Source organism: Neophocaena asiaeorientalis, unplaced genomic scaffold (genome assembly GCF_003031525.2).
Source record: "Neophocaena asiaeorientalis asiaeorientalis breed wild unplaced genomic scaffold, Neophocaena_asiaeorientalis_V1.1 scaffold39, whole genome shotgun sequence".
NCBI classification, from domain to species: Eukaryota; Metazoa; Chordata; class Mammalia; order Artiodactyla; family Phocoenidae; genus Neophocaena; species Neophocaena asiaeorientalis.
In genome coordinates this window covers 5,198,883-5,211,410 of record NW_020175670.1, presented here as the reverse complement: position 1 = coordinate 5,211,410, position 12,528 = coordinate 5,198,883, and the positions used below count along the sequence as shown (strand labels likewise).

Sequence of the window (12,528 nt, the reverse complement as noted above, 5' to 3'; positions counted from 1 at the left end):
CAGTGGTTTATACATCCCACAGAGAAGCCATGACCAGCCTCAAGGAGCCTCATTACGAAAAGCTTCCCTTTTATTAAATCTAAAGCTCTTCTCGTTATGCAGTTTAATTCCACTCCCCCCCCCACTTTTTTTTCTTCTGTGAACTCAGTAGAAGGGAATAAATCCCTGAAAGAAAAAAATCCCTTTCATCTTACAAAATAATCACATTTGTGAATTCTGTGAGTCAATAGAATAGGTGTGCCCTTCAAAGAGGGGAGGACATTAGTGATCAAATTTAATTCTATCATGTATGTTTAAAAGATTCAGACCTAATATGGCCTTGTAGAAACAAAGCATTTAATATCTCCTTGGATTCTGAAATTGTACAGGTCTCCCTGATTGTACAGGTCTCCCTGATTGTACAGGTCTCCCTGATTGTACAGGTCTCTCCTCTCTCTCACACCTTCACCTACATTCAGTTCCCAGCAGGTGCATAGAGCTTTTCCTAATAGCTTCACTGAGTCACTGAGGATGTGCAGATACAACCCAAGGCCCTTCTGTTTAACTATTGCGGTTGCCCTTTGGGGTCTTCTGCTTCCTTACCTTGGTGGACTGGGAAGATGACATGAGATGATATTCAAGTCTGTCAATTACACCTTATGCATAATTCTTGATTTTAACATATGCGAAGGATGAAATTGAGAAGCTACTAAAATTATTTTTGAATGTAAATTATCCTGAGTGCTAATTATGTACAATTTCTTCATTTTCCTTATTCAAGCAAGTGAATCCCAGATAAATTTCCTTTCAGGTCAAATTTCTCTTCCCTTATAAATTCATGACTAATCCTATATAACCCTAAGACTGCCTTACTCACCCCTCAAGAACTCAGTATTACTATATTATCCTGTTAAGAGGAAAGGAGCTAAAACTTGTCTGAGAGGGGCTAACATAACATACTTTGGCATGAAGTTATTATTACCGAGCAGAGTTAAGGTTAAATAACCCTGTAAAAGAAATGGGGAGGGAGCCTGAGAAGTACCTGACCTCCATTCTAAGACAGTTACATAAAGGTTTCCCAAAGGTTTTCCCCTTTCTAGCATCCTAGTTACTCTGTACCTCTGGGGTGAACATGGGCCCCCAGCCTCAGCAAGCTAGTCATAAAAGTAAGAGCTGCCTATATTTACAGCCTCTACTTTCTCTCTTCCCACTGAGCTCACCCCAATCAGGCTTTCATCCCTGTCGTTCTACCAAGACTGCTCTTGTCAAAGTCACCAATGGCCTCCATGTTGCTGAAGCCAGTGGTCAATCTGAATCCTTATTCTAATGGATGATTACTCTGTCTTGAAACATATTCATTACATGCCTTCTGAAACCCTGGCCCCCTCTTTCTTTGGGTTCACTTTCTACCTCACTGACTCCTCTTTCTAGGGTCTCCTTTGCTGGTCCCTTCTCATCTTTGAACTCTGGATCCCAGAATCTCTCATGTATCCAATTGCCTGCTCAGCCTCTCTACATGAGTGTGAGTGTCTAACAGGCATCACAAACTTAAGTCCTAAATCAAATTCCTACTATTACGACCTAACTGGCTCCTCCCAAAAGTTTGCCCATCTCAGTACATGGCAACTCCATTCTTCCAGTTGTTCAGGAGCCATCCTTGCCTCTGCATTTGTTTCCTCTCTTTCTCTCCCCTCTTCTCTCCACATCTAATCTAAACTAACGGGATAACAGCTCTACCTTATATCGAGAACCTGACCACTCACTACCACCTCTAGCACCTGGCACAGCAAACATCATCTCCTGCCTCAGTTATAGCAATGCCTCTGCTTCCTCCCTTCATTCTAATCTCCACAAAGCAGAGTGATCCTTTGTAAAACATAAATCCGATTATTATATTATTAACCTGTTCAAAACCCTCTAATGGCTTCCTACCTGTTGTGGGTCGAAGTGTTTCCCCCACAAATTCACATGTTGAAGTCTTAACCCCCAATACCTCGGAATGTGACCTTATTTGGAAAGAAGGTCATCACAGATTAATCAGTCGAGGTCCTTAGGGTGGGCCCTAGTCCAATATGACTGGTGTCCTCATAAGAAGGGGAAATTTGGACACAAAGACACACACATAGGGAGAACGCCATGTGAAGATGAAGGCCGAGACCTGCAAGCCAATGAACACCAACTACTGCCAGCAAGTGATCAAAAGCTAGGAGAGATGGAACAGAGACTCTCACAGTTATCAGAAGGATCCAACCCTACAATACCTTGATCGTGGACTTAGAATGTCCAGAACTATGAAACAATACATTTCTGGTGTTTTGCCATGCAGTCTGTGGTACTCTATTACAGCAGCCCTAGCAAATTAATACACCACCTCACACAGAATAAAAGGTGAACTCCATGCCACGGCCCGAAGGCCCCACATGACTGTACCCTGACTCACACACTGGGCCCCTTGACGTTCGCCCAACAGGCCAGACACACTCCTCCTCAGGGCCCAGCTCTTCCCATAGCCCGGCCTGCTCTGCCCCAGCGCCCTCAGTTCCTTTAGATCACTGTTTAAATACCTCCATAAGGCCTTCTCCCTCCAACACTCTCCACTCCCCTCCCAAGCTTTATCTTTCTCCATCACTGTGCTGTCACCTCCAGATACTTTAAACACTTACTGTGATAGACTGGAAGATCCACTGCTAAGACCCGCAGAGCAGCTGCAGGTAGACAGGCTCCAGGGCCCAGCTCCTCGGGGTCAGCTGGTCAGCTTTAGTGCAGAGAGTTTCCGGCCGGAGGCCACACCCCTCCTGGGGCAGCTGCACCTGGTAACACACCTGAAAGGAGTGAGGTCATCGCTCAGTGCCGGAACCTCTGCCAGGGAATCCACGTCACTCCAGAGGTCTCCACAGGCTGGTGGGGGCTCTGTCATGTCAAATCTGCATCACAGTTCAACTTCTTCCTTGGCCCAATTCTGCTTCCACCCCCTTCTGTTCACCGTGTTGATCCCAAATAAACATCTTGTTCCCCCAACTCCATCTCAGCGTCTGCTTCAGGAAAACCCAACCCTGAGACACTTGTCTACCTTCCACAACCTGAACGTAATCTTATTGAGGGAAGGGACTTTGGTTCAATGTGTCCCCAAAGCCTAAAATACTACCTGGTACAAAACAGGAAATGACTAAATGGGAATACTGGAAGGAAGGAAAGGGGCGGGGCAGGGCGGGGAGGGAAGGCATTGACCATCTGGATAGGAGACTAGCCCCTGGATAAAACAAAAGCCTCTTAATATAGTCACAAAGCAAAAGGAATACACACTATCACAATGAAACTAGGCACGAGGTTTCTGAAGTACACATGGCTATTTGATCTCAGGGAAACTTCAAAGAAAGTTCTGCACAAAGTTCCTGAGATTCGCTTATTATCTTGAGACTCCTGACTCTTCCCTTCCTCCTAGGATTTTAAATTTTGCAACCTCAAGTTCTACCATCGAGAGGGTTTTCTGAACCCTAACCTTTAGGAAAGATACTGTATAATCACTGTTCAATAGCTTTGTGACATCTTATATGTTAATTCTTAACTCCCACTAATGAGAAACTCTGCTCAGCATTTGATCATAATAAATAGCTTATTATAGCCTTTCTCTTTATTGACTGCATCTTATTTCAAGCCTCACTCAAGACATTCTTTTTTCTTTCTCAGAGAACTGCCTTTCACTTTATTGCAAGACTAACTGCATTCAGCTCTGGCAAATGATTTAAAATATATTTTCCATGCTCCACAGCTGGCTACTCATTCAGACCCAAATAGAGCTGGTTTCTACCGAGTTCCATATCTCATGCCAATTCAGTCAAGAATGTGTGAGGTCTGACTATAAAGTAATAAAGCTGGGAGGGTTGTGTGTGCTTGGTTTATAGAATTACTTTCACTTCTTTACCTATCATTGCACGATGAGATTCTAAGGGAAAAATGTAAAGACATGTTTAACACCAAAACCAACAAAATCACCCCTAAACTAGAGTTACTACTGTTCCACTGGTCTGAACTACTCTAAGACAAATGGTTTCAGAACACTGTGTGCCTACAGCCCAGGAATGTCATACATAGATGTACCTGAGATATTTTATAACCATAAATATGAATAACAGAGTCTTCCCAGTGAGACCCATCTAATTTCATCAGCCTTCTGAAATTACATCTTTCACTAAAGCAGCCTCGGAGCACAAAGGCAATAAGATAACATTAATTAAAATACATAAAACCATCCAGGAGTAGCAAGGAGTATGCGACCTTGTTTTTTAAGGGTAGAAATTGAACTAAAAATAGTAATCAATGTTTTGCCAGCTTAAAAAGCTAGGTCTTAAAAAAAAAAAAAAAAAAAAGCTAGGTCTTACACAGTGCCTGAAGCTATAGCTCTACCAGACCTTCTCCAAGGCAGGATAATAATTAGCATGTTATTATTCATTTGTCTGGTATGCAGCTAACTTTGCAGGGTGCCTGTACACGCTCACTTTGCAACCGCGAGCTTCAGTTCTCTGCTACCTGTTTGCCATTAAGGAGAATCCAGGAAGTTCCAAAATACAATGTGCCATCCCTTACCGCTATGCCAACAATCGAACCATGCAAAAATGAATCCTAATGAGACCCTCATTATTATCACTGCTGAAGTTCAGCTCTCCACTCCATTTGGAAGACATTTGGGGACGGAAAAGAGAAAACAGATTCCTGGGACATTTCAGAAGACTGGCCATTCCTGTCGATGACCTACCTGGACAAGGCAAAAGAAAAGGATCTTAAACAGGCAGGAAGGTTTCCAGCTTTGGTGCCTGTGGGGACGGTGGTGCTGTTAACGACGGTGGGGAACACAGCAAGTCCTAAAAGGGTTAAAAGGTGGTGGCATCACACATAGCTGGCAGGGATGTAAACCTGAACAACCACTTTGACTCCATTAAGGCTGGACGACCAGCAATCCCATGCCTAAGAATACACCTAGAAGAAATGCATGGTACGTGTCCACCAAAAGGCATATACAAGAATATTCATAGCACCATTATTCTCAATAGCCAAAAATCGGGAAACCAACTGTCAACAGTAATGTGAATAAGTGGAAGTATATTCGCACAGTGGAAGACTACATAGAGCAGAAAAGAATGAACTACTGCAACTCACAACAACACGGGAGGCTGAGCATTAGAGCAGAGCACCGACATGAAAGAGCACATACTGTATGACTCCAAATATGTGAAGTTCAAAACAGGGAAAACTCAGCTACAGTGACAGAGGTGTAATGGGAGGGATATCCTATGGAAGGGGACAAGAGGAAAGCTGCGGGAAGGATGGAAATGTTCTCTGTCTTAATCTGGCTAATGGCTACACAGGTGCATACATATGGGAAAACTCATCCAGCTGTACACCTAAGATTTGTGTACTTCCCTCTATAGAAGCTATGCCTTAATTTTTAAATTTCACGAGTAAATTAAATTCTCCTAGCCCTGCAGCTTTACAGTGATAACAAATCCCCTCCTCGAAACAACTCACTCACCACAGCTACCTGATAACAAAACAGGCCCACCTCAAAAATCAAGCTACAAAAGCATCTTAAAAGACCGAAGTCCTCAGTACAAGTAAATGCACATTTATGAACATCTGTATGTAATTTATGTAACATTGAGCTTGCCCAAGGAAGTCATTACCTAAATGTTCTGGACGTGAAAAATCTGGCTCCAGATTCTTCAGGTGTAGAACTGTGGCCCTGACATAGTATGTCATCTCCTCTCTCCTACTTTCTCTAAAACCCCCCAGATGTAATTTATTGATCCTTCTTCTGTGTTAAAGGAACAGGTCTCCATACGCTAACACTGTTTATATGTGAGCCCCAGGGAGACAGGTTGAGGTCAGTGCACTCACTTTTGTCCCCTAAGCACCTTATACACTGCCCTAGCACAGTGCAATAAATGTGTACTGGATTTTGAACAATTCAACACACCTTCAGTAAAATTCTTTTAAACCTTCATGGCTAGGGACCTCCCTGGTGGCGCAGTAGTTATGTGTACTGGATTTTGAACAATTCAACACACCTTCAGTAAAATTCTTTTAAACCTTCATGGCTAGGGACTTCCCTGGTGGTGCAGTAGTTAAGAATCCGCCTGCCAATGCAGGGGACATGGGTTTGAGCCCTGCTCCAGGAAGATCCCACATGTCATGGAGCAACTAAGCCCGTGCACCACAACTACTGAGCCTGTGCTCTAGAGCCCACGAGCCACAAATACTGAGCCCGCATGCCACAACTACTGAAGCCTGTGTGCCTAGAGCCCATGATCCACAACAAGAGAAGCCACCGCAATGAGAAGCCCGTGCACCACAAGGAACAGTAGCCTCCGCTCGCCACAACTAGAGAAAGCCCGCGCACAGTAACGAAGACCCAACACAGCCAAAAATAAATAAATAAAATAAAAGCTTACTGGCTAAGAAAGTGGATTTAAAAAACAAAAAAAACTGGTAGAATTCTAGTCTCAGCTCAACTACTTCATGTACTAAAATTCTTTAATCTCAAGATTCGTTTCTAGATAACCAGAATATATTTACTTAAATAATATACCTTTCATCCACTGATTACCTCAACAGTAAAATAGGAAAAAGATGAGAAAGACCTGGGGGAAAGAATGAATGTAATTGGAACCTTCTATGTGATAGGCCCTCTCTTAGGCACTTTACTTACACACATTATCACCTACAAACCTCACAACTTTTTAAGGTGGGAATTGATCTCTCCAGTCCATAGATGAAGAAAACTGGGGTGCGACTGGTCCATCATCACAGTTACGTGCAAGAGCTAGGATCTGAGGTAAAGACTGAAGAACATCAAAGCCTCAGACTTTCTCCTAGATGATGATTCTCCCACTGGCATTCCTGAGCTCTCCAAATGGAAACCTGGGGCTCCCCAAGGCTACTTTCATCAGCAAGCTTCACATGTTCCTTGTGGAGGCTGCTGTTTTCTGCATCATTAATTCTGCAGCTCTCCCAAGACCCAGGTGGGAACAGGACCACCGTTTCTGCTGTTACTGCAGCTGTCTGAAAAATACAGCACAGCCTTGGGCAGGTTGGAAGAGCCTGAGGAGGGGTGGGGGGGGGTGTGGGGAGAGAGAGAGAGAGAGAACACACACGTGTGCACACAAGCAAGAAGGTGTACGTATGCGTATGAACTCTAATAATAAGGAAGTAAAGATAAATTTTAAGTCATCCAGAGAAGTGGTCACATTTCTTTAATATGGTCACATCAGGATCTAATACATTAGTCTTTACTTATTGGGCTATTTGTATATTTGAAATATCTTAAGACAAAAGTTTACAAATAGATATAGATACACAGATATCAATATGATATATAAATACACACATCTGGAAAGTTACCCACACTATTAACTATTAACTATGCTACATACAGGGAGCAGGAAGAAAGAATGGAGCATTTATACTTCATTCTGTATATCTTGAGAAGTAAGTAAGATAAAACCTAAAGAACAAACATAAGTTTTCAATAATTACTACAGTTTTACACAGAGATGTGATTTACTTTTAGATTTGACCCAGCTGATCACACCTCTCCCTTGAAATACATCTTCACTTGGCTTCTAAGACATCACACTCCTCCATCACTGCCCAGTCCTTCTCAGTCTCCTTTGCTTCTTCTTCCTCTCATCTCCCCAACCCTAACTTGCCAGTGCAAGTCTTCTCTAACTTCACTCCCTCTCTGGATGATCTTTATACTCCCAAACCTGTAACTCCAGCTCAGACCTCTCCCCTAAGCTCCAGACTCCTAGGTCCAACTGCTGGGTCCACATCTCCAATCAACGTCTGTTAAACACCTCAAATTGCCATATTCAAAGCTGAACTCCTGATCCACTTTGTCTTTATCCATTCAGGCTGCTATAACAAAATACCACAGAGTGATGGCTTTAAAACAACAGAAATTTATTTCTCACAGTTCTGGAGGCTGGATGTCCAAGATCAAGGCACCAGCAGATCTGGTGTCTAATGAAAACCCTCTTCCAGGAAGGATACAGACTGCCAACTTCTCATATCTTCACGTGGCGGACAGCACAGAGGGTTAGCAAGCTCTCTCATAACTCTTATAAAGGCACTAATCCCATTCATGAGGGGCACACCCTCATGACCTTATCTAAAGGCCATACCTCCTAGTATCATCACATTAGTGGGTAAGGTTTCCAACATAAGAATTTGGTGGGGGGACACATTCAGACCATGACACTCCCTCACCAAAGCTTGCTCCACTGAATCATAGTCTTCTCCATCTCAGTTCAGAGCAGCCTCATACTTCCAGCTGCTCAGACTAAAATCCGTGGAATAATCCTTGACTCCTCCCTTTCTCTCACAGCCCACATTCAAGCCATCAATAAATCCCACTGGCTCCAATTTGAAAATATACTAAGAATCCAGTCACTCCCACCACTACTGGCCTTGTGCAACTCTCCATCATCTCTCAAACCAGATTACCACAACCATCTTTGGACTGATTTCCCCGAGTCCACTCAGCATTCCTAAAATCTATTCTCATACAGCCACCAGATGACCCTTGTGAAATGTAAGTCAGTTACCCGTGGCTGGGAACCCTCCAGTGGCTTCACATCTTAACTGGCATTAAAGTCAAGGCTGTTCCAATGGCCCAACCAGCCCTAGAGGGATGTTTCAGCCCTTCACCCCACCTTTTCATCTCTCTGATCCCATCCACTCCTTCTCCCCTCATTGCAGCCATGCTGATACCCTCCCGCTCCTCGAACACCACTGCCTGGAACACTCGTTCCCCAAGTATGTACAGCACAGGCCACCCTCCCTCACCTCCTTCAAGTGTTGATTCAAACACCTTCTCTGTAAAGCCTTCCCTGACTGCCCCCCATTTAAAATCACACAGAATATAAAAAAAGAATGTGTGTATATATATACATATATGTGTATAACTGAGTCACTTTGCCGTACAGCAGAAATTGGCACAGCATTGTAAATCAACTCTACTTCAATTTAAAAAATAAAATAAAATAAAATCACATCCCTTCCTTCTCACCCTCCCCTTACCACCCCATCCCGCTGGTCTGGTTCATTTTTCTCCACAGTACTTCCTCCTTATGATATCAATTACTTATTTGATTTAGTTACTGTCTATAATCCTGACAATGGATGCAACTTCCACAAAGGCTCAGATTTTTATCTGCTGTGCTGTGTTCACTGCTGTATCCCTAGCATCTCACTGGCACTCAATAAATACGCTTAATGATGGGCTTCCCTGGTGGCACAGTGGTTAAGAATCTGCCTGCCAATGCAGGAGACACGGGTTCGAGTCCTGATCTGGGGAGATCCCACATGCCACGGAGCAACTAAGCCTGTGCGCCACAACTACTGAGCCCACGAGCCACAACTACTGAAGCCCATGCGCCTAGAGCCCATGCCCTGCAACGAGAAGTCACAGCAATAAGCCTGCACACCACAACAAAGAGTAGCCCCCACTCACCGCAACTAGAGAAAAGCCCACGTGCAGCAACGAAGACCCAATGCAGCCCAAAATAAATAAAACTAAATAAATTTATTTTAAAAAATGCTTAGTGAGTAAATAGAACCTTTTTTCAGCCACTTATTTCACCAACATTTTTAACTAGTTTAGTGTAAAACAATTCCATGATCATCATTATGTTGTTCCTGTCCTGAATTTTCTAATTAAACATCTCCCCAAAAATCTCACTCACCAGCCTGCCCTGTGTCCAATGCTGGCCTTACTGCCCCTGCAGTCGAGAAGGGCCTAATTTTTTTGCAAGTGGCAAGAGGCTTAGCAGGCTCTACCCCAAGTGTTAACAATTATTATCTCCAAATGTTGACATTTCTGGTGATGGTTTACTTTTTATTTTCTTTCTGCCTAAGTCTTGTCATAATGAGTACATTTGACTCTCATGATCAAAGAAAACCACAACTGGAAATGACACCCCCCTTTAGAAACTAAAAATAAAAGTAGATTGGACCACAGCTGAAATCATTCATGCATTTGTCATCACAGCTCTGAGAAGTGTAGCCAAAGAAATCCCGAGGCCACACGCCTCCTTTCACCTCTAAACACCTGCCAACTTAGCAGCACCACCAATGGGCTGCGTTCCAGTGATGGTTTTTCTAAACTTACCCTGGTTCAGAACACAGACTGATGTCACCGGGTAATTTGGAGACAATTAACAATAAACCAAACCATCTTTAAATTGATCACTTAAAGATACAGGTGGTTCACCAGATCTAAAAACAAAACCATGTTGGCTCAACATGCTGGTTTATTTTTTTAATTTTGCCTAATCAGCAATCTGCACAAAGTTTTGTGCCAATGTCTGGCCTACTTTAATCACTTTTTCCTCTACTTAAACAATGTATTTTTTTTCACCTCCTAACCCAAATGTTCAAATGGTGAAAGCTGTTTCAAGAGAGTATACAGACCCAAGGGTACAGCATTTATCCAAGCCCACAGGAATCGCTGAACTCAATTAAGAATCTTAAGAGAACCCTCTTAGCCCTTGTCTTCTTTTAGCAAATTGAAGAGTAATAACATTAATTAGAGCCAATACTTTTTTTAAAACACTTACTTTGGACAAGCACTGATCTAGGCACTTCAAATTAATATGCCCATTTAATTCTCCCAAAGTCTGTTATCCCTATTTAAAAGATGAAAATACAGAGGCACAGAGAGGTCAAGAAATTAGCTTAAGGAGACACAGCAGTAAGTGGCAGAATTTGAATCCTGGCTCTAGGACCTATACTCTTGTACCACTATGAGTACCCACTGGGTGTATCTCCTGTGCATGCCATGGTGGTAATACTCCATGCCTTTGGATATACTACTCCCATTTCCCCTAATGTTCTTTCTTTCCTTTGCTGCCTAGAAAACTCCTATTCAACCTCCAACACCCATATGTGGGAAACCTTCCCTGATACTCTGAAACCCTGAGAATTATTCAACCTCCAAAACCCATTATGTGGGAAACCTTCCCTGATACTCTGAAACACTGAGAATTAATCATGCTCTTTCTACTTTCTACCACCATTTTCTTTGTTCATATACTATTTCATCAAAGTGTAAGTGAATTAATCTTCCCTGACTTAACTATTCATTCTATGCGAAAAGGAGCTGTATCTGATTCATATCTGAATTCTCCACACTTAATAAGTTTCAAACAAATGATTTAATTTACAAGTTTGAAACCTTTCTGGGTTTATTTAATAATATAACAACAACATTTATTAAGTGCTTACTATTCTAGGCACTTCATGTATTTTAATTCACTTAATCCTTACCATAACCCTATTGACAAAAGTACAATTATTGTCACCATTTTGCAGATGTGGAGGCAGAGAATGTTAACGATTCTGTTATCGCCCAAGGTCAAAGCTAGCAAGAACCAGAATTTGACCCCAGGCAGTCTGGCTCCATGCTCACTGACTGTGCAGTTCATAGGTCCTGTACTGGACTTCCCAAGGTCCAAGGGAAGGTCAAACCCAGTTCTTGCCCATAAAGATGCCACGTGGAATCTTCTTTCTAAAGGATCTATGAGGGTTCACCCTGAACACTCACTGTCTAGCATGAGGGTTGCCATTAAAAAAGAAGCTCAACAGATATTTGTTGAAGGATCAAAAATCATTTCTATATAGTCTTTAAACGACTGAATTTTTCACATGTAATAGCACCAGGCACTGCCAAGGTATTAAACATAGATTACTTTATCTTCAAAATGACCTCATGAGGAAGGTATTCTTTTTAGTCCTACTTTACAGATGAGGAAACTGAGGCACCACGAGTTTCAATAACTTGCCTTATGGGCTTCCCTGGTGGCGCAGTGGTTGAGAGTCCACCTGCCGATGCAGGGGACACGGGTTAGTGCCCCGGTCTGGGAGGATCCCACATGCCGCGGAGCGGCTGGGCCCGTGAGCCATGGCCGCTGGGCCTGCGCGTCCGGAGCCTGTGCTCTGCAACGGGAGAGGCCACAACAGTGAGAGGCCCGCGTACTGCAAAAATAAATAAATAAATAAATAGCTTGCCTTATAACTTGAGGTTCAAGATCACAACATTAGAATGTGAAGCCAGGATTCAAACTTAAGCAGTCTGACTCTATAAAGTCTTGTCGCTTCCTGGGCCTGCTGGAACAAAAACAAACTGTGTGCCTTAACCAACAGAAACGTATTCTCTTAAGAGTTCTAGAGGCTTGAATTCTGACATCAAGGTGTTGGCAGGGCCATGCGCCCTCCAAAGCATCTAGGAGAGGATCCTTCCTAGCCTCTTCCAGCTTCTGGTAGCCCTGGCGTAACCTTCATCGTCACATAGTCAACTTTCTTCTGTGTCTGTGTATCTCTGTCTTCACGCGGCATTCTCCCAGGCTGTGTCTATGCCCAAATTTCGCTTCTGATAAGGACACCAGTTACAATGGATTAAGCGTCCACCCTACTCCAGTTTCACCTCATCTTAACTTGACATCTTCAAAGACCATTTTGTAAATAAGGTCACATTCACAAGTACCAGAGTTTAAG

At 43.0% G+C, this 12,528-nt stretch overlaps 1 protein-coding gene across 12 annotated transcripts in view; it reads right to left on the bottom strand.

Annotated features, from left to right (window-relative positions):
* The window catches only part of APBB2 (amyloid beta precursor protein binding family B member 2), a 369,238-nt gene that overhangs the window by 338,450 nt on the left and 18,260 nt on the right, over nt 1–12,528 (bottom strand). For 10 of the 12 annotated variants that reach the window (XM_024731651.1, XM_024731661.1, XM_024731662.1 and 7 more), the window contains exon 2: nt 2,643–2,801. The exons of the other annotated variants lie outside the window; for them this stretch is intronic. The gene's annotated coding sequence lies outside the window, so the exon portion shown is untranslated. The remainder of the gene's footprint in view (nt 1–2,642; nt 2,802–12,528) is intronic. 12 annotated transcript variants of the gene reach the window in all.